The sequence below is a fragment of the Notolepis coatsorum genome (genome assembly GCF_963971535.1).
Source record: "Notolepis coatsorum genome assembly, chromosome: 6".
Taxonomy (NCBI): Eukaryota; Metazoa; Chordata; class Actinopteri; order Aulopiformes; family Paralepididae; genus Notolepis; species Notolepis coatsorum.
This window is the reverse complement of record NC_140170.1, coordinates 129,618,039-129,643,073: the sequence shown is the minus strand read 5'-3', so window position 1 is coordinate 129,643,073 and position 25,035 is coordinate 129,618,039. Positions and strand designations below refer to the sequence as shown.

The 25,035-nt window shown below is 45.4% G+C and overlaps 1 protein-coding gene across 1 annotated transcript in view; it reads right to left on the bottom strand.

Moving 5' to 3' along the window:
* LOC311230781 (semaphorin-3D-like) overlaps nucleotides 1-25,035 on the bottom strand; it is a 207,608-nt gene that overhangs the window by 182,091 nt on the left and 482 nt on the right.

Sequence of the window (25,035 nt, the reverse complement as noted above, 5' to 3'; positions counted from 1 at the left end):
CTCTCTGTTCCTCTCTGTTTCCCTCTGTTTCCCTCTCTGTTTCCTCTCTGTTTCTCTCTGTTTCCCTCTCTGTTTCCTCTCTGTTTCCCTCTCTGTTTCCCTCTCTGTTTCCCTCTCTGTTTCCCTCTCTGTTCCTCTCTGTTCCCTCTCTGTTTCCCTCTGTTTCCCTCTGTTTCCCTCTCTGTTCCTCTCTGTTTCCCTCTGTTTCCCTCTCTGTTTCCTCTCTGTTTCCCTCTCTGTTCCTCTCTGTTTCCCTCTGTTTCCCTCTCTGTTCCCCTCTCTGTTTCTATCTCTGTTTCCCTCTCTGTTCCTCTCTGTTTCTATCTCTGTTTCCCTCTGTGTTCCCCTCTCTGTTTCTATCTCTGTTTCCCTCTCTGTTCCCCTCTCTGTTTCCCTCTCTGTTCCCCCCTCTGTTTCTATCTCTGTTTCCCTCTCTGTGCCCCTCTCTGTTTCTCTCTCTGTTTCCCGCTCTGTTCCCCTGTCTGTTTGCCTCTGTTTTCCTCTCTGTTTCCATTTCTCTCTTTTTCCCTCTCTATTTGCCTCTCTGTTTCTCTCTCTGTTCCCCTCTCTGTTTGCCTCTGTTTCCCTCTCTGTTTCCATCTCTCTGTTTCCCTCTCTGTTTCCATCTCTCTGTTTCCCTCTCTATTTCCCTCTCTATTTGCCTCTCTGTTTCTCTCTCTGTTCCCTCTCTGTTTCCTCTCTGTTTCTCTCTGTTTCCCTCTATGTTCCCCTCTATGTTCCTCTCTGTTTCCCTCTCTGTTCCTATCTGTTCCTCTCTGTTTCCCCTCTCTGTTTCCCTCTGTTCCTCTCTGTTTCCCTCTCTGTTCCTCTCTGTTCCTCTCTGTTTCCTCTCTGTTCCTCTCTGTTTCCCTCTCTGTTTCCCTCTCTATTCCTCTCTGTTCCCTCTCTGTTTCCCTCTGTTTCCCTCTGTTTCCCTCTCTGTTCCTCTCTGTTTCCCTCTGTTTCCCTCTCTGTTTCCTCTCTGTTTCTCTCTGTTTCCCTCTATGTTCCTCTCTGTTTCCCTCTCTGTTTCTTCTCTGTTTCCCTCTCTGTTCCTCTCTGTTTCCCTCTGTTTCCTCTCTGTTTCCCTCTCTGTTTCCTCTCTGTTTCCCTCTCTGTTCCTCTCTGTTCCTCTCTGTTTCCCTCTGTTCCCCTCTATGTTCCTCTCTTTTTCCCTCTCTGTTTCCTCTCTGTTTCCCTCTCTGTTCATCTCTGTTTCCCTCTCTGTTTCCTCTCTGTTTCCCTCTCTGTTTCCTCTCTGTTCCTCTCTGTTTCCCTCTGTTTCCCTTTCTGTTTCCTCTCTGTTTCCCTCTCTGCTCCTCTCTGTTTCCTCTGTTCCTCTCTGTTCCTCTCTGTTTCCTCTCTGTTTCCCTCTCTGTTCCTCTCTGTTTCCCTCTCTGTTTCCCTCTATGTTCCTCTTAGTTCCCTCTCTGTTTCCCTCTCTGTTTCCCTCTCTGTTTCTCTCTGTTTCCCTCTCTGTTTCCTCTCTGTTTCCCTCTCTGTTCCTCTCTGTTTCCCTCTCTGTTTCCATTTCTCTCTGTTTCCCTCTCTATTTCCCTCTCTATTTGCCTCTCTGTTTCTCTCTCTGTTCCCTCTCTGTTTCCTCTCTGTTTCTCTCTGTTTCCCTCTATGTTCCCCTCTATGTTCCTCTCTGTTTCCCTCTCTGTTCCTCTCTGTTCCTCTCTGTTTCCCCTCTCTGTTTCCCTCTGTTCCTCTCTGTTTCCCTCTCTGTTCCTCTCTGTTCCTCTCTGTTTCCTCTCTGTTCCTCTCTGTTTCCCTCTCTGTTTCCCTCTCTATTCCTCTCTGTTCCCTCTCTGTTTCCCTCTGTTTCCCTCTGTTTCCCTCTCTGTTCCTCTCTGTTTCCCTCTGTTTCCCTCTCTGTTTCCTCTCTGTTTCTCTCTGTTTCCCTCTCTGTTTCCTCTCTGTTTCCCTCTCTGTTTCCCTCTCTGTTTCCCTCTCTGTTTCCCTCTCTGTTCCTCTCTGTTCCCTCTCTGTTTCCCTCTGTTTCCCTCTGTTTCCCTCTCTGTTCCTCTCTGTTTCCCTCTGTTTCCCTCTCTGTTTCCTCTCTGTTTCCCTCTCTGTTCCTCTCTGTTTCCCTCTGTTTCCCTCTCTGTTCCCCTCTCTGTTTCTATCTCTGTTTCCCTCTCTGTTCCTCTCTGTTTCTATCTCTGTTTCCCTCTGTGTTCCCCTCTCTGTTTCTATCTCTGTTTCCCTCTCTGTTCCCCTCTCTGTTTCCCTCTCTGTTCCCCCCTCTGTTTCTATCTCTGTTTCCCTCTCTGTGCCCCTCTCTGTTTCTCTCTCTGTTTCCCGCTCTGTTCCCCTGTCTGTTTGCCTCTGTTTTCCTCTCTGTTTCCATTTCTCTCTTTTTCCCTCTCTATTTGCCTCTCTGTTTCTCTCTCTGTTCCCCTCTCTGTTTGCCTCTGTTTCCCTCTCTGTTTCCATCTCTCTGTTTCCCTCTCTGTTTCCATCTCTCTGTTTCCCTCTCTATTTCCATCTCTCTCTATCTGTTTCCCTCTCGGTTTCCATCTCTCTCTCTGTTTCCTATCTGTTTCCTCCTCTGTTCCTCTCTGTTCCTCTCTGTTTCCCTCTCTGTTCCCTCTCTGTTTCCCTCTCTGTTTCTCTCTGTTTCCCTCTCTGTTTCTCTCTGTTTCCCTCTATGTTCCTCTCTGTTTCCCTCTCTGTTTCCTCTCTGTTTCCCTCTCTGTTCCTCTCTGTTTCCCTCTGTTTCCTCTCTGTTTCCCTCTCTGTTTCCTCTCTGTTTCCCTCTCTGTTCCTCTCTGTTCCTCTCTGTTTCCCTCTGTTCCCCTCTATGTTCCTCTCTGTTTCCCTCTCTGTTTCCTCTCTGTTTCCCTCTCTGTTCATCTCTGTTTCCCTCTCTGTTTCCTCTCTGTTTCCCTCTCTGTTTCCTCTCTGTTCCTCTCTGTTTCCCTCTGTTTCCCTTTCTGTTTCCTCTCTGTTTCCCTCTCTGCTCCTCTCTGTTTCCTCTGTTCCTCTCTGTTCCTCTCTGTTTCCTCTCTGTGCCCCTCTCTGTTTCTCTCTCTGTTTCCCGCTCTGTTCCCCTGTCTGTTTGCCTCTGTTTTCCTCTCTGTTTCCATTTCTCTCTTTTTCCCTCTCTATTTGCCTCTCTGTTTCTCTCTCTGTTCCCCTCTCTGTTTGCCTCTGTTTCCCTCTCTGTTTCCATCTCTCTGTTTCCCTCTCTGTTTCCATCTCTCTGTTTCCCTCTCTATTTCCATCTCTCTCTATCTGTTTCCCTCTCGGTTTCCATCTCTCTCTCTGTTTCCTATCTGTTTCCTCCTCTGTTCCTCTCTGTTCCTCTCTGTTTCCCTCTCTGTTCCCTCTCTGTTTCCCTCTCTGTTTCTCTCTGTTTCCCTCTCTGTTTCTCTCTGTTTCCCTCTATGTTCCTCTCTGTTTCCCTCTCTGTTTCCTCTCTGTTTCCCTCTCTGTTCCTCTCTGTTTCCCTCTGTTTCCTCTCTGTTTCCCTCTCTGTTTCCTCTCTGTTTCCCTCTCTGTTCCTCTCTGTTCCTCTCTGTTTCCCTCTGTTCCCCTCTATGTTCCTCTCTGTTTCCCTCTCTGTTTCCTCTCTGTTTCCCTCTCTGTTCATCTCTGTTTCCCTCTCTGTTTCCTCTCTGTTTCCCTCTCTGTTTCCTCTCTGTTCCTCTCTGTTTCCCTCTGTTTCCCTTTCTGTTTCCTCTCTGTTTCCCTCTCTGCTCCTCTCTGTTTCCTCTGTTCCTCTCTGTTCCTCTCTGTTTCCTCTCTGTTTCCCTCTCTGTTCCTCTCTGTTTCCCTATCTGTTTCCCTCTATGTTCCTCTTAGTTCCCTCTCTGTTTCCCTCTCTGTTTCCCTCTCTGTTTCCCTCTATGTTCCTCTTAGTTCCCTCTCTGTTTCCCTCTCTGTTTCCTCTCTGTTTCCCTCTCTGTTTCCTCTCTGTTTCCCTCTCTGTTCCTCTCTGTTCCTCTCTGTTTCCTCTCTGTTTCCCTCTCTGTTCCTCTCTGTTTCCTCTCTGTTTCCCTCTCTGTTTCCTCTCTGTTCCTCTCTGTTCCTCTCTGTTCCTTCTATGTTCCTCTCTGTTTCCCTCTCTGTTTCCTCTCTGTTTCCCTCTCTGTTCATCTCTGTTTCCCTCTCTGTTTCCTCTCTGTTTCCCTCTCTGTTTCCTCTCTGTTCCTCTCTGTTTCCCTCTGTTTCCCTTTCTGTTCCTCTCTGTTTCCTCTCTGTTTCCCTCTCTGCTCCTCTCTGTTTCCTCTGTTCCTCTCTGTTCCTCTCTGTTTCCTCTCTGTTTCCCTCTCTGTTCCTCTCTGTTTCCGTCTCTGTTTCCCTCTATGTTCCTCTTAGTTCCCTCTCTGTTTCCCTCTCTGTTCCTCTCTGTTTCCCTCTCTGTTTCCCTCTATGTTCCTCTTAGTTCCCTCTCTGTTTCCCTCTCTGTTTCCTCTCTGTTTCCCTCTCTGTTTCCTCTCTGTTTCCCTCTCTGTTCCTCTCTGTTCCTCTCTGTTTCCTCTCTGTTTCCCTCTCTGTTCCTCTCTGTTCCTCTCTGTTTCCTCTCTGTTTCCCTCTCTGTTTCCTCTCTGTTCCTCTCTGTTTCCCTCTCTGTTCCTCTCTGTTCCCTCTGTTTCCTCTCTGTTTCCCTCTCTGTTTCCCTCTCTGTTCACTCTCTGTTTCCTCTCTGTTTCCCTCTATGTTCCTCTCTGTTTCCTCTCTGTTTCCCTCTATGTTCCTCTCTGTTTCCTCTCTGTTTCCCTCTCTGTTTCCCTCTCTGTTTCCCTCTCTATTTCCCTCTCTGTTTCCCTCTCTGTTTCTCTCTGTTTCCCTCTATGTTCCCCTCTATGTTCCTCTCTGTTTCCCTCTCTGTTTACATTTCTCTCTGTTTCCCTCTCTATTTCCCTCTCTGTTTCCTCTCTGTTTCCCTCTCTGTTTCTCTCTGTTTCCCTCTATGTTCCCCTCTGTTTCTCTCTCTGTTTCCTCTCTGTTTCCCTCTCTGTTCCTCTCTGTTCCTCTCTGTTTCCCTCTCTGTTTCCATCTGTTCCTCTCTGTTTCCCTCTCTGTTCCTCTCTGTTCCTCTCTGTTTCCTCTCTGTTCCTCTCTGTTCCTCTCTGTTTCCCTCTCTGTTCCTCTCTGTTTCCCTCGCTGTTTCCCTCTCTGTTCCTCTCTGTTCCCTCTCTGTTTCCCTCTGTTTCCCTCTCTGTTCCTCTCTGTTTCCCTCTGTTTCCCTCTCTGTTTCCTCTCTGTTTCCCTCTCTGTTCCTCTCTGTTCCTCTCTGTTTCCCTCTCTGTTTCCCTCTGTTTCCCCGCTATGTTTCCCTCTCTGTTCCTCTCTGTTCCCTCTCTGTTTCTATCTCTGTTTCCCTCTCTGTTCCCCTCTCTGTTTCTCTCTCTGTTTCCCTCTCTGTTTCCCTCTTTATTTCCCTCTGTTTCTCTCTCTATTCCCCTGTCTGTTTGCCTCTGTTTCCCTCTCTGTTTCCATTTCTCTCTGTTTCCCTCTCTATTTCCCTCTCTATTTGCCTCTCTGTTTCTCTCTCTGTTCCCCTCTCTGTTTGCCTCTGTTTCCCTCTCTGTTTCCATCTCTCTCTATCTGTTTCCCTCTCTGTTTCCATCTCTCTCTATCTGTTTCCCTCTCTGTTTCCTATCTGTTTCCCTCTGTTTCCTCCTCTGTTCCTCTCTGTTCCTCTCTGTTTCCCTCTCTGTTCCTCTCTGTTCCCTCTCTGTTTCCCTCTCTGTTTCTCTCTGTTTCTCTCTGTTTCCCTCTCTGTTTCCCTCTATGTTCCCCTCTATGTTCCTCTCTGTTTCCCTCTCTGTTTCCCTCTCTGTTCCTCTCTGTTCCTCTCTGGTTCCCTCTCTGTTTCCTCTCTGTTTCCCTCTCTGTTCCTCTCTGTTTCCCTCTGTTCCCCTCTATGTGCCTCTCTGTTTCCCTCTCTGTTTCCTCTCTGTTCATCTCTGTTCCTCTCTGTTTCCCTCTCTGTTTCCTCTCTGTTTCCCTCTCTGTTCCTCTCTGTTTCCCTCTGTTTCCCTTTCTGTTCCTCTCTGTTTCCTCTCTGTTCCTCTCTGTTTCCTCTGTTCCTCTCTGTTCCTCTCTGTTTCCCTCTCTGTTCCTCTCTGTTTCCCTCTCTGTTTCCCTCTATGTTCCTCTCTGTTTCCCTCTGTTTCCCTCTCTGTTTCCTCTCTGTTTCCTTCTCTGTTCCTCTCTGTTTCCCTCTGTTTCCCTTTCTGTTCCTCTCTGTTTCCTCTCTGTTTCCCTTTCTGTTCCTCTCTGTTTCCTCTCTGTTTCCCTCTCTGTTCCTCTCTGTTTCCTCTGTTCCTCTCTGTTCCTCTCTGTTTCCCTCTCTGTTTCCTCTCTGTTTCCCTCTCTGTTCCTCTCTGTTTACCTCTATGTTCCTCTCTGTTCCCTCTCTGTTTCCCTCTCTGTTTCCCTCTCTGTTTCCCTCTCTGTTTCCCTCTCTGTTTCCTCTCTGTTTCCCTCTCTGTTCCTTCTCTGTTCCTCTCTGTTTCCCTCTGTTTCCCTTTCTGTTCCTCTCTGTTTCCTCTCTGTTTCCCTTTCTGTTCCTCTCTGTTTCCTCTCTGTTTCCCTCTCTGTTCCTCTCTGTTTCCTCTGTTCCTCTCTGTTCCTCTCTGTTTCCCTCTCTGTTTCCTCTCTGTTTCCCTCTCTGTTCCTCTCTGTTTACCTCTATGTTCCTCTCTGTTCCCTCTCTGTTTCCCTCTCTGTTTCCCTCTCTGTTTCCCTCTCTGTTTCCTCTCTGTTTCCCTCTCTGTTCCTCTCTGTTCCTCTCTGTTTCCTCTCTGTTTCCCTCTCTGTTCCCTCTCTGGTTCCTCTCTGTTTCCCTCTCTGTTACTCTCTGTTTCCCTCTCTGTTCCTCTCTGTTTCCCTCTGTTTCCCTATCTGTTCCTCTCTGTTCCCTCTCTGTTTCGTCTGTTTCCCTCTCTGTTTCCCTCTCTGTTCCCTCTCTGTTCCTCTCTGTTCCCTCTCTGTTTCTATCTCTGTTTCCCTCTCTGTTCCCCTCTCTGTGTCTCTCTCTGTTTCCCTCTCTGTTCCCCTCTTTATTTCCCTCTGTTTCTCTCTCTATTCCCCTGTCTGTTTGCCTCTGTTTCCCTCTCTGTTTCCATTTCTCTCTGTTTCCCTCTCTATTTGCCTCTCTGTTTCTCTCTCTGTTCCCCTCTCTGTTTGCCTCTGTTTCCCTCTCTGTTTCCATCTCTCTCTATCTGTTTCCCTCTCTGTTTCCATCTCTCTCTATCTGTTTCCTATCTGTTTCCCTCTGTTTCCTCCTCTGTTCTTCTCTGTTCCTCTCTGTTTCCCTCTCTGTTCCTCTCTGTTCCCTCTCTGTTTCCCTCTCTGTTTCTCTCTGTTTCTCTCTCTGTTCCTCTCTGTTTCCCTCTCTGTTTCCTCTCTGTTTCCCTCTCTGTTTCCCTCTGTTCCCCTCTATTTGCCTCTCTGTTTCCCTCTCTGTTTCCTCTCTGTTTCCCTCTCTGTTCATCTCTGTTCCTCTCTGTTTCCCTCTCTGTTTCCTCTCTGTTTCCCTCTCTGTTTCCTCTCTGTTTCCCTCTCTGTTCCTCTCTGTTTCCCTCTGTTTCCCTTTCTGTTCCTCTCTGTTTCCTCTCTGTTTCCCTCTCTGTTTCCTCTGTTCCTCTCTGTTCCTCTCTGTTTCCCTCTCTGTTTCCTCTCTATTTCCCTCTCTGTTCCTCTCTGTTTCCCTCTCTGTTTCCCTCTATGTTCCTCTCTGTTCCCTCTCTGTTTCCCTCTCTGTTCCTCTCTGTTTCCCTCTCTGTTTCCCTCTCTGTTTCCCTCTCTGTTTCCTCTCTGTTTCCCTCTCTGTTCCTCTCTGTTCCTCTCTGTTTCCTCTCTGTTCCTCTCTGTTTCCCTCTCTGTTCCTCTCTGTTTCCCTCTGTTTCCCTCTCTGTTCCTCTCTGTTCCCTCTCTGTTTCGTCTCTGTTTCCCTCTCTGTTTCCCTCTCTGTTCCCTCTCTGTTTCCTCTCTGTTTCCTCTCTGTTTCCCTCTCTGTTCCTCTCTGTTTCCCTCTCTGTTTCCCTCTCTGTTCCCTCTCTGTTTCCTCTCTGTTTCCCTCTCTGTTCCTCTCTGTTTCCCTCTCTGTTTCCCTCTGTTTCCCTCTCTTTTCCCCTGTTTCCCTCTGTTTCCCCCTCTGTTTCCCTCTCTGTTCCTCTCTGTTTCCCTCTCTGTTTCTGTGAGGGCTGGGTAGGACTGCATGCCGCCCAACGAGGGGGCGTGCCGAACATTCTTCCTCGCGCACCTGTGAGTGGTTGGTAATCAGCTCCTCTGGAGAGTATTAGTACTGCTGGTTGCCTTCCACTCCTTGCCAGGTCGTCTTGTTGCCACCATCTACCGCCGCGCTCCTGGTGAGACATCGTCGTCGCTCTCTAAACTTCCACGGGAGGATTTCTATGTTCTCACTGGGAGACGTCGTGCCATTCTACATTCTACCATCTACCGCTGCGTCTCTGGGTGAGACGTCGTGCCATCTACTGCCCTACTCCCTCTTCATGGACCTCGTTCCTGGGGTGAGGCTCGTCATCGCTCTCTATCGTTCCATGGGAGGATGCCGTGTTCTCACCCCATTCCCCTTGGACCCCCTGTTTGCTGCGTTGCCCGTCGGCAGCGTTCTGATCGGGAAGATGCCTGTGTTCTTGAAGATTCCTGTGTTCCTTTTTGTTCGCCCTTTAAAGGCACAGTGCTGCAATTTTTGTGTTCTTGGACTTTAGTGCTTTTCACTAGGGATGTCCGATATTATCGGCCCACCGATATTATCGGCCGATATTGCCATTAAAATGTGATATCGGATTTTTTTTTTTTTTTTTACATTTCTCTAACCTTTATTTACCCAGGCAAGCAAGTAAGAACAAATTCAGATTTTATTTATTGTCAAAAGTATGCATAATGTTGTGTTAATTCCACAACAAGAGATATGTAATGTTAATTACCTGAAATTATTCCGTTTTTTGGGGGGGGAAACCCTGCATATATCGGTATCGGTTGATATCGGTATCGGAAATTAAGAGTTGGACAATATCGGTATATCGGTATCGGTAAAAAAGCCAATATCGAGCATCCCTATTTTTCACCCTTAAAGGGTCAGTGCCGCTTTTTTGTGTAGAAATAAACCATGCCCTTGTTTCGGCTAACTCTGATTACCTGTCTGTGTCGTGCAATTGGGGTCGCATTACAATCCCTAACAGTTTCCTCTGTTTCCTCTCTGTTCCTCTCTGTTCCTCTCTGTTTCCCTCTGTTTCCTCTCTGTTCCTCTCTGTTCCTCTCTGTTTCCCTCTGTTTCCTCTCTGTTTCCCTCTCTGTTCCTCTCTGTTCCTCTCTGTTCCTCTCTGTTCCTCTCTGTTTCCCTGTCTGTTTCCCTCTCTGTTTCCCTCTCTGTTCCTCTCTGTTTCCCTGTCTGTTTCCCTGTCTGTTTCCCTCTCTCATGGAGATGCATGTTCTCTGGTCTGAGCCCCTGCTTGTTACACTCCCAGAACAGCTCAAGTCTGGGAGAATCAATGCCCCAGTGTCATACCCCATCTAGCGGTCACCTGCAGATGATGCAGTCAACATTGATCCTGCTTGGTCATATTAATAACATTCTGTTGTGGCAATTAGTGTCTATGTTACAAGTGTTGTCTGTTTAGGTTTTCTCTGTGTTGGCATTCTGATTCTGTGTTTTGTATTAGCCTAGTCCTTGTTCCAGTATTGTTGATTATTGTATTAGTTCTAGTGCCTTCTTCCCCCAGCTGTTTTCCATTATTAATCAGTGTTAATTAGTGTCAGTATTTATTGCTTGTGGTTTGTTTGGATTGTTGTGACGTCATTGTCCCCGTGTTGTTCCCGTATCGTGCCTGTGTGCCTATGTCCTGTCAAGTGAGTTTGTTGTCCTGTCAAGTGAGTTTGTTCCTCAGTATGTTATGTTAGCAATGTTTGGTGCTCTTTGTTTTTCGTTATCAGTCCGTGTTTGTCCCAGAGCCAGCCCGGCTGTGCCTTCCTTTTGTTTTGTAGTTTGGTTGTGAGTTAGTAAATATCCCTTCTCTAAGCATCACCCTTCGTCTCTGCCTCCGTTCCTTCTTCCTTGTCTGCATACTGTGTTCTCACCTTCATTATCACCCCCAATCGTTACAACTGCTGGCTCCTGTTGAGGCTGATAGAGACAGAGGCAGTGAGCACTAATCAGGGACTCACCAGAAACAAGCCTGTGTCCCATTCTGGGTCTCAAGCCAAGGCTTGAGAGACCCTGCTCTATCTTGACCCAGATCGTATTTGGCCGCTCTCCCTGGAACCAAGGCCCATGAAAACACATCATTAATCTTATCACATAGAGACCCACCAGAAACAAGCGTGACATGACCCCTCCCTGGTCCTGACCCACAGTTTAAGAAACATTCTATTTATATTAATGCTGTAATAATTTCCGACTAGATGAGCTCACACATGTTCTCAACAGACGAAGAGCAGTGTAGTGTGTACCTCACTCAGAGAGATAAACGGCTCTCTGCTCTGACCCAGCTCTAGACCTTGGACAAATAACACTTGAAAATAAACCATTTAATCCATACTCTCAAGTACGGATGAGCAGAATTTACCACACCAGGACCATTTTGAGAGTGCCAGGTCAGGTCAAAGCAGGTAACAAGACATTTTGATGGTATGATTATAGTCAGTAAAAAAAACTTGAACAGTTTTTTCTTTACTGTTAGTTTAAAAGTGAATTAGAAATACTTTAAATGTCTTTCATTACGGTCAATAGTGAAATCGGTTAATTGTGGCATCCCTATCTGGCACTCATATTGGCCTTATTAAACCCCATCCATATGCTACTCCAAGCCAGTTAAACTGAACACTAACCAGCCCATCTGGGCTCCTGCTGAGGTAGATAGAAATGGAAGCAGTCCATTAATTGGTCGGTTAGGTCTTAACTGATCCAAGACTTTGTTTGTCGATTATGCTTTTTATGCTTGTTTCCATGCTGAGTGGGTTATAACAGCGAGCCCTTTGCTTCTCAGGGACTCAGCAGAAACAAACCCATGAACTCTTTTGGGTCCTGAGACGCAGTTTAGGAAACAATGCTCTGCTCTGACTCCACTCCTCCTGGCTCCTTCTGAGGCCAGTATGAACAGAAGCTGTGTGTGCGCGTGCGTGCGTGCGTGCGTGCGTGCGTGCGTGCGTGTGTGTGTGTGTGATTGTCCGCAGGGACAGGACACTGATGTCACACAGACTGGGTGGTCGGCTCTGTCTCTATTCCTCTGTATTTGTCTCACTCATCCATTCTCTCTGCTCTTTGTCTTATTCTCCCTGGTTTTTGTCTCATTCTATCTGCTCTCTGTCTCCTTCTATCTACTGTCTCCTTCTCTCTACTCTGTACCATTATCTCTACTCTGTCTCGTTCTCTACTCTGTCTCGTTCTCTACTCTGTCTCATTCTCTGTCCTCTGTCTCGTTCTCTATTATGTCTCATTCTCTCTACTCTGTCTCATTCTCTCTACTCTGTCTCATTCTATCTGTTCTCTGTCTCATTATCTCTACGCTGTCTCATTATCTACTCTGTCTCATTCTCTCTGTTCTCTGCCATCTCATTCTCTCTACTCTGTCTCATTCTCTCTGTTCTCTGGCTCATTCTCTCCCTCTCTCATATATCTTTGTCTGTGTGTGTCTCTCTCAACTTGTCTCTACAGTCTCTCTCTCTACTAGGGCTGTGTGCGATATGGACAGAATCACTATATGGGTAATTTCATGCGATAATAACGTTTTCTGTACATTCTATGAAAATGTTGTCTTTACAAAATAACCACATGACTCATGACTATGTTATGATAATGCTGTGAACTAATGCAAATGAAAGGCACTTTCTCTTTTCTCCTTTTATTTGGGAGTGACGTTGAACAGTGCTTTCAACACTTGTAGCATCTCTTGGCTCTCCCTGTTCTGCCTCTCATGGCTGTTCTGTAACGTTAGGTGGTAGAAGAGGTTTGTTGTGCTGGAGTTTCTGTGGCATACTTTGCAAAGTACAGTTTTCTGGTCAGTGCAGGGTTTCCGTTGTCCGGTAATTACCGTTTTTTTACTGGGAAAAGCTGTTGAAGTCCGACATATTAAAATCTCTCCGGTCATAATGTCCTGTGAAAATAATTATCTCTAAACACAACGGTCTTCATTAGATAAACCAATAGATACAAACATTGTGTATGACAAAATAAATATGGGCTGTTTTAAAGTGTGTGAATAGTTGTTGTGAGTACTCGCACTATGTTTCAATATAATCCGTTTTACCATTCATTCATTATAAACACAGAGACGTAAGGTGTCCACCGCGCTCAGAACGTCAAATTCTATCAACACTTTTTTTTAAGCTCCGACCAAAATGCGTGGTGACGTGTTGACCAATTTCGGAGGGGGATCCCAATGATATATCAATAAAAACGTACTGTCAGTTCATGTCCAAGGGATATGTTCACGCGCACAGCAAGTATCACCAGTTCCTGGCATTTTTAACCAGTGGAGAAAGGTAAGAGAGATTTCCCTATCATTTTTCTTATATGAATTATTCAACCTACGTTAATAAAACATACCTGGTGATCAACTACAGTTTGCTGTGAACATTATATGTGTAGTGTTATGATACATCGAAGCGATTAGCTTGTTAGCAGATTAGCGTATCGCTGCGTTGGGAGGCGGAGATAGTCATTGGATTCGGCAAATCATGCAACGTTTAGATTTCAGTGAACCCCACACGATAATGTTGCCGTCTCTCTCTCTCTCTAGTCAGTAGTGCCAAATTTCTCAGTTCTTCGCTTGATATAATTAATACAAATGTCCAATATAACGGAATTCGTTAGCTCATAAAAATGTGATTATAACAGACTGCTGTTTATTGTGTTTAATGTTGGGCAGACTGCCCACAGACATTCGCCTATTTGATTTCAAGTCAGCAGCAGCACGTGAGTCTATCGACGGGACTTATTTTATTTGGAATATAATATACGCAAAAGTAGCCTAGTTTTAAGTTAAAATATTATAAATCTACATGCCTTGAGGATGTCATTCTTTATATAGCCTGCCTATCAATTGTTTTTAAGCTCAATAAACTCTGACCGGAATTTCTCCCATTTGTCCGGGAGATTGAAATCTTGCAGGACAAGGAGACCGGCACCAATATTTTCTAACGGAAACTCTGGGTCAGTGTAGGGGTGGACGGTATAAACGGTATACGGTATAAACGGTATTAATTTGCTCTACGGTATGGATTTTGACTATACCGTTTAACCGGTAGAGCAGCTCTAAAATAGCAATGACGTCATGTAACCACAGCGCGACTATTTCAATCGCATTTGCCCCTAAAAATAGATAGAATTAGTCATAGATTATAGATATGTGCAAACTGGAAAAAGTTATTTAGGAGGCTTCGCGCAGTGGGCGTGTCAACACGCAATTGTCATTTCATAATAAACACATATCACCGTGGCGCACAGCAAGTTTCAATTTCAGTTCCTGGCATTTTTAACCAGTGGAGAAAGGTAAGAGATGTCCCTATCGTTTTTCTTATATGAATTATTCTACGTTAATAAAACATACCTGGTGATCAACTACAGTTTGCTGTAAACATTACGATATGTGTGTAGTGTTATGATAACGACGGCAGCAGCGGGAGCCGGGAGGAAGGCGTGCAGCAGTGGATTTGCGAATAGCATGCAGCTGCAGAGCCGCAGAGCCAGTGGCTCTTTCAGGTCTGGTCACAGGCCCGTCAAACAGCGCCCCCCCCACCCTTGCGCCGTTCTGACCCCCATCGTCTCTAAGCATTTTGTGTGTCAATTTGTTGACCCATGTGTCAATTTGTTGACACATGTGTCAATTTGTTGACACAATTGTCAATTCTTAAAGCTGAGGATGAGTGGCACCTTTGTCTCGATTCTTATTCAATTCAATTCGCTCTGCGGCTCTGCAGCTACATATGCTTCTAGCAAAATCCAGCCCCGCTGTTTGCAATGGGAGCAGGAGTCTCGACTCGGGACTTATTTTATTTGGAATATAATGACTTTATACGCAAAAGTAGCCTAGTTTTAAGTTAAAATATTATAAATCTACATGCCTTGAGGATGTCATTCTTTATATAGCCTGCCTATCAGGCAAAACAAATTATTCTAACAGAAACACTGATACCGTGATATATACCGTTACCGTCTATGCTTCAAATTATACCGTGATATAAATTTTAGGCCATACCGTCCACCCCTAGGTCAGTGTCAGATTTATTTTATCCAAACCATGACCAAACGACAAAAGTAACCCCCTTTTTGGTACAAGTTCCTCATCTTGTCCTGTTCTGTATCAGTGTCGTGGGGAGTTTCCTTCTGTGTCGGTACTGCATGTTAGTTTGTTATTCAAGCCTGTGTGTAGAAAACTAGGCGTTTTTGCGACAATGACGATAGAAACTAATCTATATAGATGGAAATGTTTCTATCATCCCACATTATATATATATCATCATATCACACATCTTGCTCATTGTCACTATCTTTCTGCAGTCACTTAACTCTCTCTATTGCTCAACCCACCCCACCCCACCCATACACACACACACACACACACACACACACACACACACACACACACACACACACACACACACACACACACACACACACACACACACACACACACACACACACACACACACACACACACACACACACACACACACACACACACACACACACACACACACACAGGAAACAGCAGAGGAGGAAGGAACAACAGAACACACACTAACGACCAAACCAATCACCACAATTGCCCCATTCACACAGACCTGATTGACCACTATAACCTATAGAGGACATTCACTAATGTTATTTCACCGTCCGCTCCTGTCATTGTCCTCACACCCAGGGAAGGGATGAGAACTTCTCCGCCTTTCAGCTACACACAATCACATCAAACACACCCGCGCACGCGCACGCACACACACGCACACACACACACACACGCACACACCCGCACGCACACACACACACACACACACACACACACACACACACACACACACACACACACAGCAGCCCAGCCCAGCCCAGCCCAGCCCAGCCCAGCCCATTGGGAGCTGTGGTATTGGCAGTGATAGTGGGTGGGTTCCAAGGTGGGCTGAACAATAGTGTGATAGTAAAGGTTAAAACCCTTTTTCATTCAAGTTTCAAGTTTCAAGTTTCTTTAATAGTTGTCATACAGAAGTACAGAATACTTTTATACAAAATGCTTCTTACTGTTACGCTCCAGAGACTGTGCTAGACAAGATAAGTATGAAATAAAATAAAGTAGCATGTAAAAAGAAGTAAAAATAGAGGTCACAGTGTTCAGTATAGACATATGTACAATGTTCGATGCAGAATAGAAGTAACTGAGTTACCATACAATATACAATATACTATGCAATGTACTAGTATACAATACTATATAGTGCAAAGCAGAAATGGGATGAGGTACAATTTAGGTACAATTTACAGTAAGGTGTACGAGTTGTAGTGCAAATCCTTTACCAATAAATATAAAGTGTGTTTAGGTGATCTAAAGTGTGGAGAGTGGGTGCTGCAGTGTGTTGTTTGTTTAAAGTGAGTGTGTGCGTGTGGATGTGTGTGCTGTGTGCATTTGATGGTTGTTGCATAGTGTTTATTGTTCGTTGAGCAGCCTGATGGCCTGGGGATAGAAGCTTCTTCTGAGTCTTTCTGTGCTCGCCTTGAGACTCCGGTATCGCTTGCCTGACCGCAGCAGTTCAAAGAGGCAGTTGTTCGGGTGGCTGGAGTCCTTGATGATTCTCTTAGCCATACCCTTGCACCGCTTGTTTTAAATGTTCTGGAGGGTGGGAAGCCCCCCTCCAATTGTGCGTTCCGCTGAACGTGTCACTCTTTGTAGTCTGCTTCGGTCTTGTGCAGTGCTATTCCCAAACCAGGAGGTGATGTTGCCAGTCAGGATGCTCTCTATTGTACATGAGTAGAAGTTCTTAAGGATCTTCTGACTGACTTGGAACTTCCTTAGGCGCCTGAGGAAGTAGAGGCGTTGTCGTGCCTTCTTCACAACACTGTCAATGTGTGTGGTCCATGTCAAGTCCTCGGATATGTGGGCTCCGAGGTACTTAAAACTGTTCACTCTCTCAACCGGTGCCCCGTCGATGCTGAGGGGGACCCCCGATCTCCTAAAGTCCACAATCATCTCCTTTGTTTTGCTGACGTTCAGGGAGAATCTGTTCTCCTGGCACCATCCCGCCAGGACCTTGACCTCTTCCAGGTAGGCCCTCTCGTCGTTTGCAGAGATCAGGCCCACCACTACTGTGTCGTCAGCAAATTTGATGATTGTGTTGTTGCTCCGCTGAGCCACACAGTCATGTGTGTACAGGGAGTAGAGGAGGGGACTCAGAACACAGCCCTGTGGGGCCCCTATGTTGAGGGTGATGGATGAGGAGGTGCAGTTGCCTGCTCTCACCACCTGGGGTCTGCCCGTCAGGAAGTCCAAGACCCACTGGCAGAGGTCATAGTTCAAGCCCAGGTCCCTGAGCTTGGCTATGAGTTTGGAGGGGACTATGGTATTGAATGCTGAGCTGTGGCAGTGAAAAGGTTATCCTTCTGTAGTGTCACAGTGAAAGGGTTAACCATTTGGTAGAGTGGTAGTGAAAGGGTTAATATCAGTGTATTTTGGGTTACAACTCAAATGGACTGTGTCTCTCAGTCTCTCTATCCCTCTCCTCTGCCTTTCTGTCTCTCTATTTGTCTTCTCTGTCTTCATTTCCCTCATTGTATCTCTTGTCTACCATTCTCCATCTCCAACTCGGTCTCAGTCTGTCTATCTCTCTGTGTCACTCTGTGTGTCCCTCTCTCTCTCTCTCTCTCTCTCTCTCTCTCTCTCTCTCTCTCTCTCTCTCTCTCTCTCTCTCTCTCTCTCTCTCTCTCTCTCTCTCTCTCTCTCTCTCTCTCTCTCTCTCTCTCTCTCTCTCTCTCTCTCTGTGAATTCAGTTCAGTTCACATACTTTGTTGACATAAGTGTTAAGAATAATATTGGCCAAAGTATAAAGATAAAAACAAGTGCCAAGACTGCAACTGTATCTAAGTGAAATTACCGTATTTCTTATCTGGAATAAACAATTCTACAGGCCAACACAACTAATAGCGATGCATTCAATTTAAACTAGTATCCGCCACACTGTTGATAGCTATAGAAGACTAGTATGATAACTCATGTCTGACGTCACAGATACCTGACATCAGGTCAGTGATAGGTAGAGCATTTAGGCTTGTCACTCATTACCCGCTGAGAGACCACAGAGACGTGTATGTGACTGACAGAGCTGGTGGATGTGACTGACAGAGCTGGTGGATGTGACTGACAGAGCTGGTGGATGAGCAGTGCAGCTGCTTGGAGGCCCCCTCCCACCTGCCACAGTGCTTGATGGGGCAGTACTTTTAGTATCAACGTCTGTCAAAAGCTTCTGTGTCACCTGGCTATAGTGTAATGTTATGGGGCAGGTACTCCAACCTCAACTAGAGTCACAATATGGTAATATCACAAATATTGCGATATATTGCGATTTATTACCTTTATATCTGTTTTATCTAATAAGATCAGGTTTTCAATCTGTTCGCCTCACTCCAATTAAATTAAATAATGTAAATATCGATACTTGGCATCTGTGTATGGATATAATATCGTCACACAACATAACGCGATATATCGCCATATCGATTATTTCCCCCACTCCTAAAGAGAGGTAATGTGTTTTCATGGGCTTGGGTCCAAGACTGACTGACTATAGACTTCTCACGTAGCTCACAACCTGAAAGTGGAGCACCTGGAGTACATCAGTTGAGTTAATAAATTATGTGGGGAGAGTGTGTTACTGTGCGCAACAAATGAGATTTAATTAGTTAAAACTAGACTGGGGGGGGGACTCTCTAGACACAGGTCCAGAGGGGCAGACGTATAGACTTTAGACCTATAGACAGATTTCCGCAGCTGGACTGGGATGTAGAAATAAAACTGAATGATGACTATAATTTTCTCTAATAAATATAGGGTTGGTGTTTGGCACAGACATAGACATTAGCTGGTTACGTGTGCAGCTGGACTGGGGTGTAGAACTCGAATGACTAACGACAATAATGAGTGATACTAACGATGGAAGTCAATTGAGCGAAACTGAACAAAGATGGGGTCTCTGACCTCTTTCAGACTGGGCTCCAAATGAAACATTCAGTTGCTCACAGTTGGTGCCCAGGCTCATTATAACATATCGCTACTCGTGTAATCTGAGAACCTTAGGCCTGTGGCCCGTTTGGGTGGGGTAGTCTTTTCTAATACAGACAGACATTAACTGGAATAACTAGCGTGGTGGACAGAAGGTACTATCATGACCATCATTAGAGAGGTCCATTCTCAAAGTTGTAATCATCACTGTTAACCCACAACTTGGGTTACAATGGTAAAGACGTAGATGTCATTCACATATTTCACATAGTACAGAGGTATTTTAAGAAAATTTATTGTGCAAAACTGCAATAGAAAAATGCAAAACCTTTTCTCAAGTTACTTCCATATCTGAAAAACACTTTTTTCATGAAATACAATCAGATCAAGCGGCACAAAGTGAAAATAAAAACGACTGCAGGATAGGAGGTTTCTTTCCCTCAAACAACTCAAACACAATACAACTCCAACATAACTTAACTTTAGTGTATGTTTGACAACGTAGAGAGAGAGCGAGAGAGCGTGAGGTAATAGGTTTGAGTTTGAGGTTTGAGCTTCCTAACTTGCCGTAGTTGATGATGTCACACCAGGATTGTCAACACACAGAGTTGGAAACGGGAGCAGCCCCGATGGATAATGCGATATAAAGAAACGAATAGCCAAATAAATGTGAAGTTATCTTTGAACCTCTGTTGTCAAGCCTCGTCAATATAACCCCCCCCCCTTCCTCACTACTGGAACTGGTGCCGCAGAGTCACGTTAGAACGTTAGCTTAGCGGCTAACGTTAGCCCGTTGCTGTGCTAAAGCAAGTCTTGTCTCAGCCTCCTTAGCCAAATTGAAATGCCCAAACTATATGGCAAGGTCCGTGAGCAAGTGGAGAAAGAAATGGTAAAGACATAGATGTCATTCCCTCTCTTTCCCTGTAGAGCACCTGTGATACGCAGTCGATCAGTACGACTAGTAGCTGAAATCAATTGAATAGATCTGAGTAGAGATCGTTTCTGGTTATGAGTTGATTAACCGCTATATTCCCCTGATGCATCTCTGTACATACTGTGGTTTTGATTCATTTGATTTAATCACAATGAAGAGAGAGGTAATGGCTGTGTAGGACTGTAACTGATATCGTTATTTTTCACGAGCAATCCACTTCAATGCCAGGATAGGAAATAAATGATATGTGCTGGAAGACAGATAATACCTCTTTTAAGGAGATATGTCAATGGGTTGCTCTAAATCTAGATAACCAGGAGAACAACTGATTCCATTCATATTTATATAAACCACTGGTCTCTCTTTTCTCCTCTGCCTGTCTCTCTCTTTCCCTTTCTATCTGTAACAAGCGGCACGGTGGTGTAGTGGTTAACACTGTCGCCGCACAGCTACAAGGTCCTGGATTCGATTCGCGCTTGGGGACCAGGTTTCCATGATGCCAGGTACTCAGGTGGGGTATCTCCCAGGCCTTTCTGTGTGGAGTTTGCATGTTCTCCCCGTGCTCGCAAGGGTTTCCCCCCGATAAGATAAACCGAATGGAAAAACATGCACAACAACAGATCGCTAACGCTGTGGCGTCCTTGACGAAGACGGACAGCAGCACTTGGATTGGTCCCCGGGCGTGGCTCGTTGACGCCCTATCTGCTCCCGGCTGCCCATGGGGGGAAGGACGACGGGATGGGTTAGGCGCAGAGACTCTATCGCATCGGCGACTGAGGAAAAGACAATGCATGTGTGTGTGTGTATCCCGTGTGTGTGTGTGCCGCTTCAATTGCTTGTCCAGTTCGTTGCATGCCGATTAAAAGAGGTCCTGCATTATTATTATACTTTGTCTGTCTTTCTCTCTCACCTTCCTCACTCTCTCTCCCTCCCTTCTCTCTATCCTCCACCCTCTGCCTCCTCTCTCTCTCTCTCTCCTTAGCCTCTATGTGCCCTTTTTTCCTGCTATGTCTCCTTGTCTCCTTGAGAAAGTGTTGTGAAAGGGATGGAGGGAGCATACTTGGCTGGAAAATCTTGTTTATTTTCAGAAGTCAATGTTGCCAGCCCTCTATCTACACTATTTCAAACCTTACTTCATTATTTCACTCAAAACCGATCCTCCAACCCAATCTCAGTTCACATATAGGAACATGCCAACTTTTTGGGAAATTAGCTTATTTGCCATCTACCCTGGAGTTAGACAAGCAGATAGTATACCCTTTTCTTCTCTGTGCATGCAGTAGGCTTAGGGAACAGCGAACCCCTGCTGCCTGGGCGGAGTGATTTCATCACCTCAAAAGCCCTGTTGTTTTTTGGAAAACAAGGCTTTTGAGGTAATGAAATCACTGCACCCAGGCAGCAGTGGTTTGGCAAAAAATAGTTCCGAGTATATATCTGCTTAGAAGACGAAATTGTCTAATTATAATAAACAATTTTCACATGGTAAATACACAGGTCACAACATGTTTTGGAGTTGTATTTGGAGTGTATTTCGTGACTGTTGGGAACTAGGCTACACTGGCACACCTACTTCCAGTGAATGACGCTAAGCTAAGCTAACGGTGCGGCTGTTCCCTAAGCCTAATGCATGCACAGAGAAGAAAAGGGTATGTATCTGCTTGTCTAACTCCAGGGTAGATGGCAAATAAGCTAATAGTAATTTCCCAAAAAGTTTTCCTTTAAGAGGAGTGAAGAGTGATGCAAGTGAGGCAGCAGCAACATCCACCAATTGCATACATCCCCAATATGTAGGCTACAATTAGTAAATTTTTTATATTAATTCAAATGGACAAGCACAGACAACACTGATGCCAAAACCATCACAGCATGATCTACCGGACATGTGTATTCAGCCAAAGAACATTTCCATCACCAGTCCCTTGATGGACATGCAGTCAGGAGCTCCATAAAAGTGTTTTCCATGTGCTCTGCGTCTACGTTCCACCGCTGCCTCCTGTGGAGACTTAAATAGAGGCCTTATTTCAATCCAACGACCTCATCACCCGCTGGGCAGACATGAATGTAATACACTGTTTATTCACAGTTGGGGCTAAAGATGAGATGTACTGCCTATTGATTTGTATATTATTATTGTAGAACCATAGTCAAGGATAGAAAGACTGCTGAAGACTACCCGCCCCCCCCCCCCCCCCCCCTCCCTCTCTCGCCTGCTTTCGCACCACTTTCTCCATCACACATGCGCACACACATACACAATACACACACAACCCCATGGACATTCTAAGCCTTTTGTCATCATGCAATCAGAAGAAGCAGAAGTGGCGCGATGCTGCAGTGAACGGGACTTGTGTGGTTGTGTGTGTACGTGTGTGTGTGTGTGTGTGTGTGTGTGTGTGTGTGTGTGTGTGTGTGTGTGTGTGTGTGTGTGTGTGTGTGTGTGTGTGTGTGTGTGTGTGTGTGTGTGTGTGTGTCTGTTTGCTAGCTTTGTAGCTGAAAGGCAGAGAAGTTCTCATCCCTGGAATCGCACGTGTCTGTGTGTGTGTCTGTCTGTGTGCGTTCCTTCCCTGTGTGTGAGAACAATGACAGGAGCGGACAGTGAAATGATATTAGTATCTATCTACTTATCTTGGCGCGCTTACACACACTGTAAATATGTGCATGTAATATCTACGAGACACTGCTGAGACACAGACTTGACTCATACTAAATTTCAGGGGCATAAATAGTGATAACAGCCACACAGATGTGGACCAGCTCCCTAACATGGCAGAACCCTTGCCTCAGGGCATACTGTGGTGTAGAACTGCCCTCTCACTGTCTCTCTGCTGGTGGTACAAGCACAGTTAAAGGGTCACATGGAACTGAATGTGCATAAGCCGCAGAACGTGCAGAATGGGAAACAGACCTGCAGTTCAAACGAATGCAGAGTTATAGCGTGAGATTGGGATGTTCCCAGCAAGATGTGCGTGGAAAATGGGAAGCACATTTTGGATCCATGTTTTTGGAAGCTGTTAAAGAAGATCGAACAAAGAGAGGGGAGAGACGACCTGGTTTGATCAAAGGGGTCGTGCTGTTCACTCTGATGATGCAATGTGCCTCAGTGGCTGCCTGGCCTCACTTCACTATTCTTTATGATTATGTTATCTAAACAAGAAAGAAATTAATTGAGTCAGAGACACCTATGCCACAAGGGGAGGGGTACATTCAGATGTTCTGCTTCTATATAAATCTTAATTAATTAAGTGGGGGAAATCATCACAATGATAATGTAGAACAATGTGTAAAATACTTTATGAATAGAAGACATTCCTCCTGATGAGCAGCCTGGCTCCCACTACCTACCTCCAGGGCTCATTGTTCATCCCATTCCATTTCCTCCCAAACAACATTTCTGTCATTATTTTTGTGGTGCGTTTGTAAGATGATTTGTTGACTGGGCTGCAGTTTCATCATGAATAACATCAATTGGATTATGTGATTTGGTATGTGAACAGATATTGAGATATATATCGATATCGGGGATATTATGTTACTGTGATATATTAACTTCTTCCATGTGGCCCAGCCTGATGTGTGTCACAACCTTTAAAACTATTGATCTGTTCCAGTAACTGACAAGCCCTGTCTGGCCTTTCTGTGGGCGGAGAAATTACTAGAAGTATGCAAGATACTTCTTCTAGGCAGGCAGGCCTGCACTGGAAATTGGCGAGTCACCAAAACCTTATCAGAAGTAATGTGTTTGCACTTTGCAGTGTTGCTGCGTAGCCAACTTTGAATATCATTTATTTTTGAGCAGCAGCCAAAAGATAAGAGTTTTAGCTTCACTTATTGCAGATTGCTACCAGCTTGGCTGGTCATTCATACTAACACAACACGATCGGACGTTGTGGACGGCGACTCCTACAGGTCGGCTGGTGCGCCTGTACAGCAGAATCAGGAAGTAACGGGGGCAGCGTGAGCCTCCCACGCGTTACTCCTCGCCACTGAGAGATCGCGCTGTGCAGGTGAAAAGATGCGACAGCTGCCTCCTCATGTACCGGGTATGCAAGGCTTGGTCCTCACTGCAGCCGACCAGTGGGAGGCATAGTCTAGCAACGTTCGAGACAGGGGAGGGGAGAATTGAAGGGAGAATTGGCGAGGCGAAATTGGGATGGGAGAAAAATAGAAAAATAAGGAGAAAAAGTGGATACAAAAAAATATATATCTCAAACCTGCCCTCTTTTCTTAATCCTCCAATCACAACTGTCGCTTCCCTTGGACAAACTTTAGTAACGGCTGTGATTGGAGGATCAAGAAAAGGTTTGAGATAGGTTAATCTTTATCTGTCGGTCGTCCCGGTGGCTCATGAAGCTAAGCACCTACCACCGCAATGTCCTGGGTTTGAGTCTGACCCTTGACCTCTCCTATGTGTTTTATTTCCTGTCACTCTTCACTGTTCTAATGAAGCGGAAATGCCCTGAAACAAACTTACGCTGAACTCTGTACTATTCTGGTGAACTACATATGACTTCTCTCTTTTCGAAAAACTACCAGCACTTGTGACAAGTGCTGACTTCCATCAGTCTCAACACCTTGCCAACGCTCGCTTGCAGCAGGATTCCCTTGCCTGAGTGAGTGCTTCACTCAACAGCCAGCTAGATAAGCCCAGCGCTGCCCGAGGGAGTCAAGTGTCCGGCTACAATAGCTTCTTCAAAGGTCTGAGTAGGCACAGCTCTACTCTATTACAGGTCAACATCTATGTCAATGACAGGAGACTCACGTTGGTCTGTGTGAAGCGCTTTCTTCTTACAGCAGGGTAGAGAGCTACATTTCCCCCCATTTGTTTGCTTGTTGAGTAGAGTGCATCCCTCTACAATATTACAAATAGCCTGCACAATTGTAATGACAAGAGATCATGATACCGCTGTAGAACACTCATAGATGAGCTTTGAGACACTTAGGCCTCCAATGCAACAATAAAAGGTGGCACAGCAACTCATCACTCAGCAATAGTTGAGTCAATGCAATATTCCTTCATAACCATGCCATATATTGTCTTTCTTTTTCCATAGATATCTGCCAATGGTACAAACTACGTCACTTCACATCCATCCATCCATCCATCCATCCATTCATTAATCCATCCATCCATCCATCCATCCATCCATCCATCCATTCATTCATCCATCCATCCATCCATCCATCCATCCATGCATCCATCCATCTATCATCCATCCATCCATCCGACACAGGTGTCTGTATCAGCGTCACTCTATTATCATCATTACCGGAGCAGTACTGACGTTTGAAAAGATACAATGCAAACAGGAAAACAACAATCTCACACTCACACAGACAGAGAGAGAGAGAGAGAGAGAGAGAGAGAGAGAGAGAGAGAGAGAGAGAGAGAGAGAGAGAGAGAGAGAGAGAGAGAGAGAGAGAGAGAGAGAGAGCAGGAAACAGCAGTCCCACATACAGAATGAACTCCATAACAGGAAAGGCAGAGACAATCAGAGGAGGTAACTCACCCAGAACACAGGGAGGACAGAGAGGCAGAGACATAGTTAATCTGTTCTGTCCTCTTCTGCTCTGTTCTGATCTTTTTTTGCCAGTAATTTTGTTTTAGCTACAGTGTCCCGTTCTATTCTATTTCCCTCTCTGTGTTTAACTCTTTCACTGATGTTTAAACTGTTTAACTGATGCTGTAACTAACTACTGCTTATCTTGCTGTGTCACACAACAACTGTGTGAAGCAGCCTGTGCCACTGATATCACAATCTCATTTCAAGATTCAAACATTGCAGTGGATCCTTTCTGGTTCATTTAAATTAAATTACATAATTTCAAGATCCACCAATCAATTTGATTGTTCAATAGCACATAAAGTAAGCTATTATTCTAAGAGGGGGCTAGCATGCCGTGAACTGCCTTGAT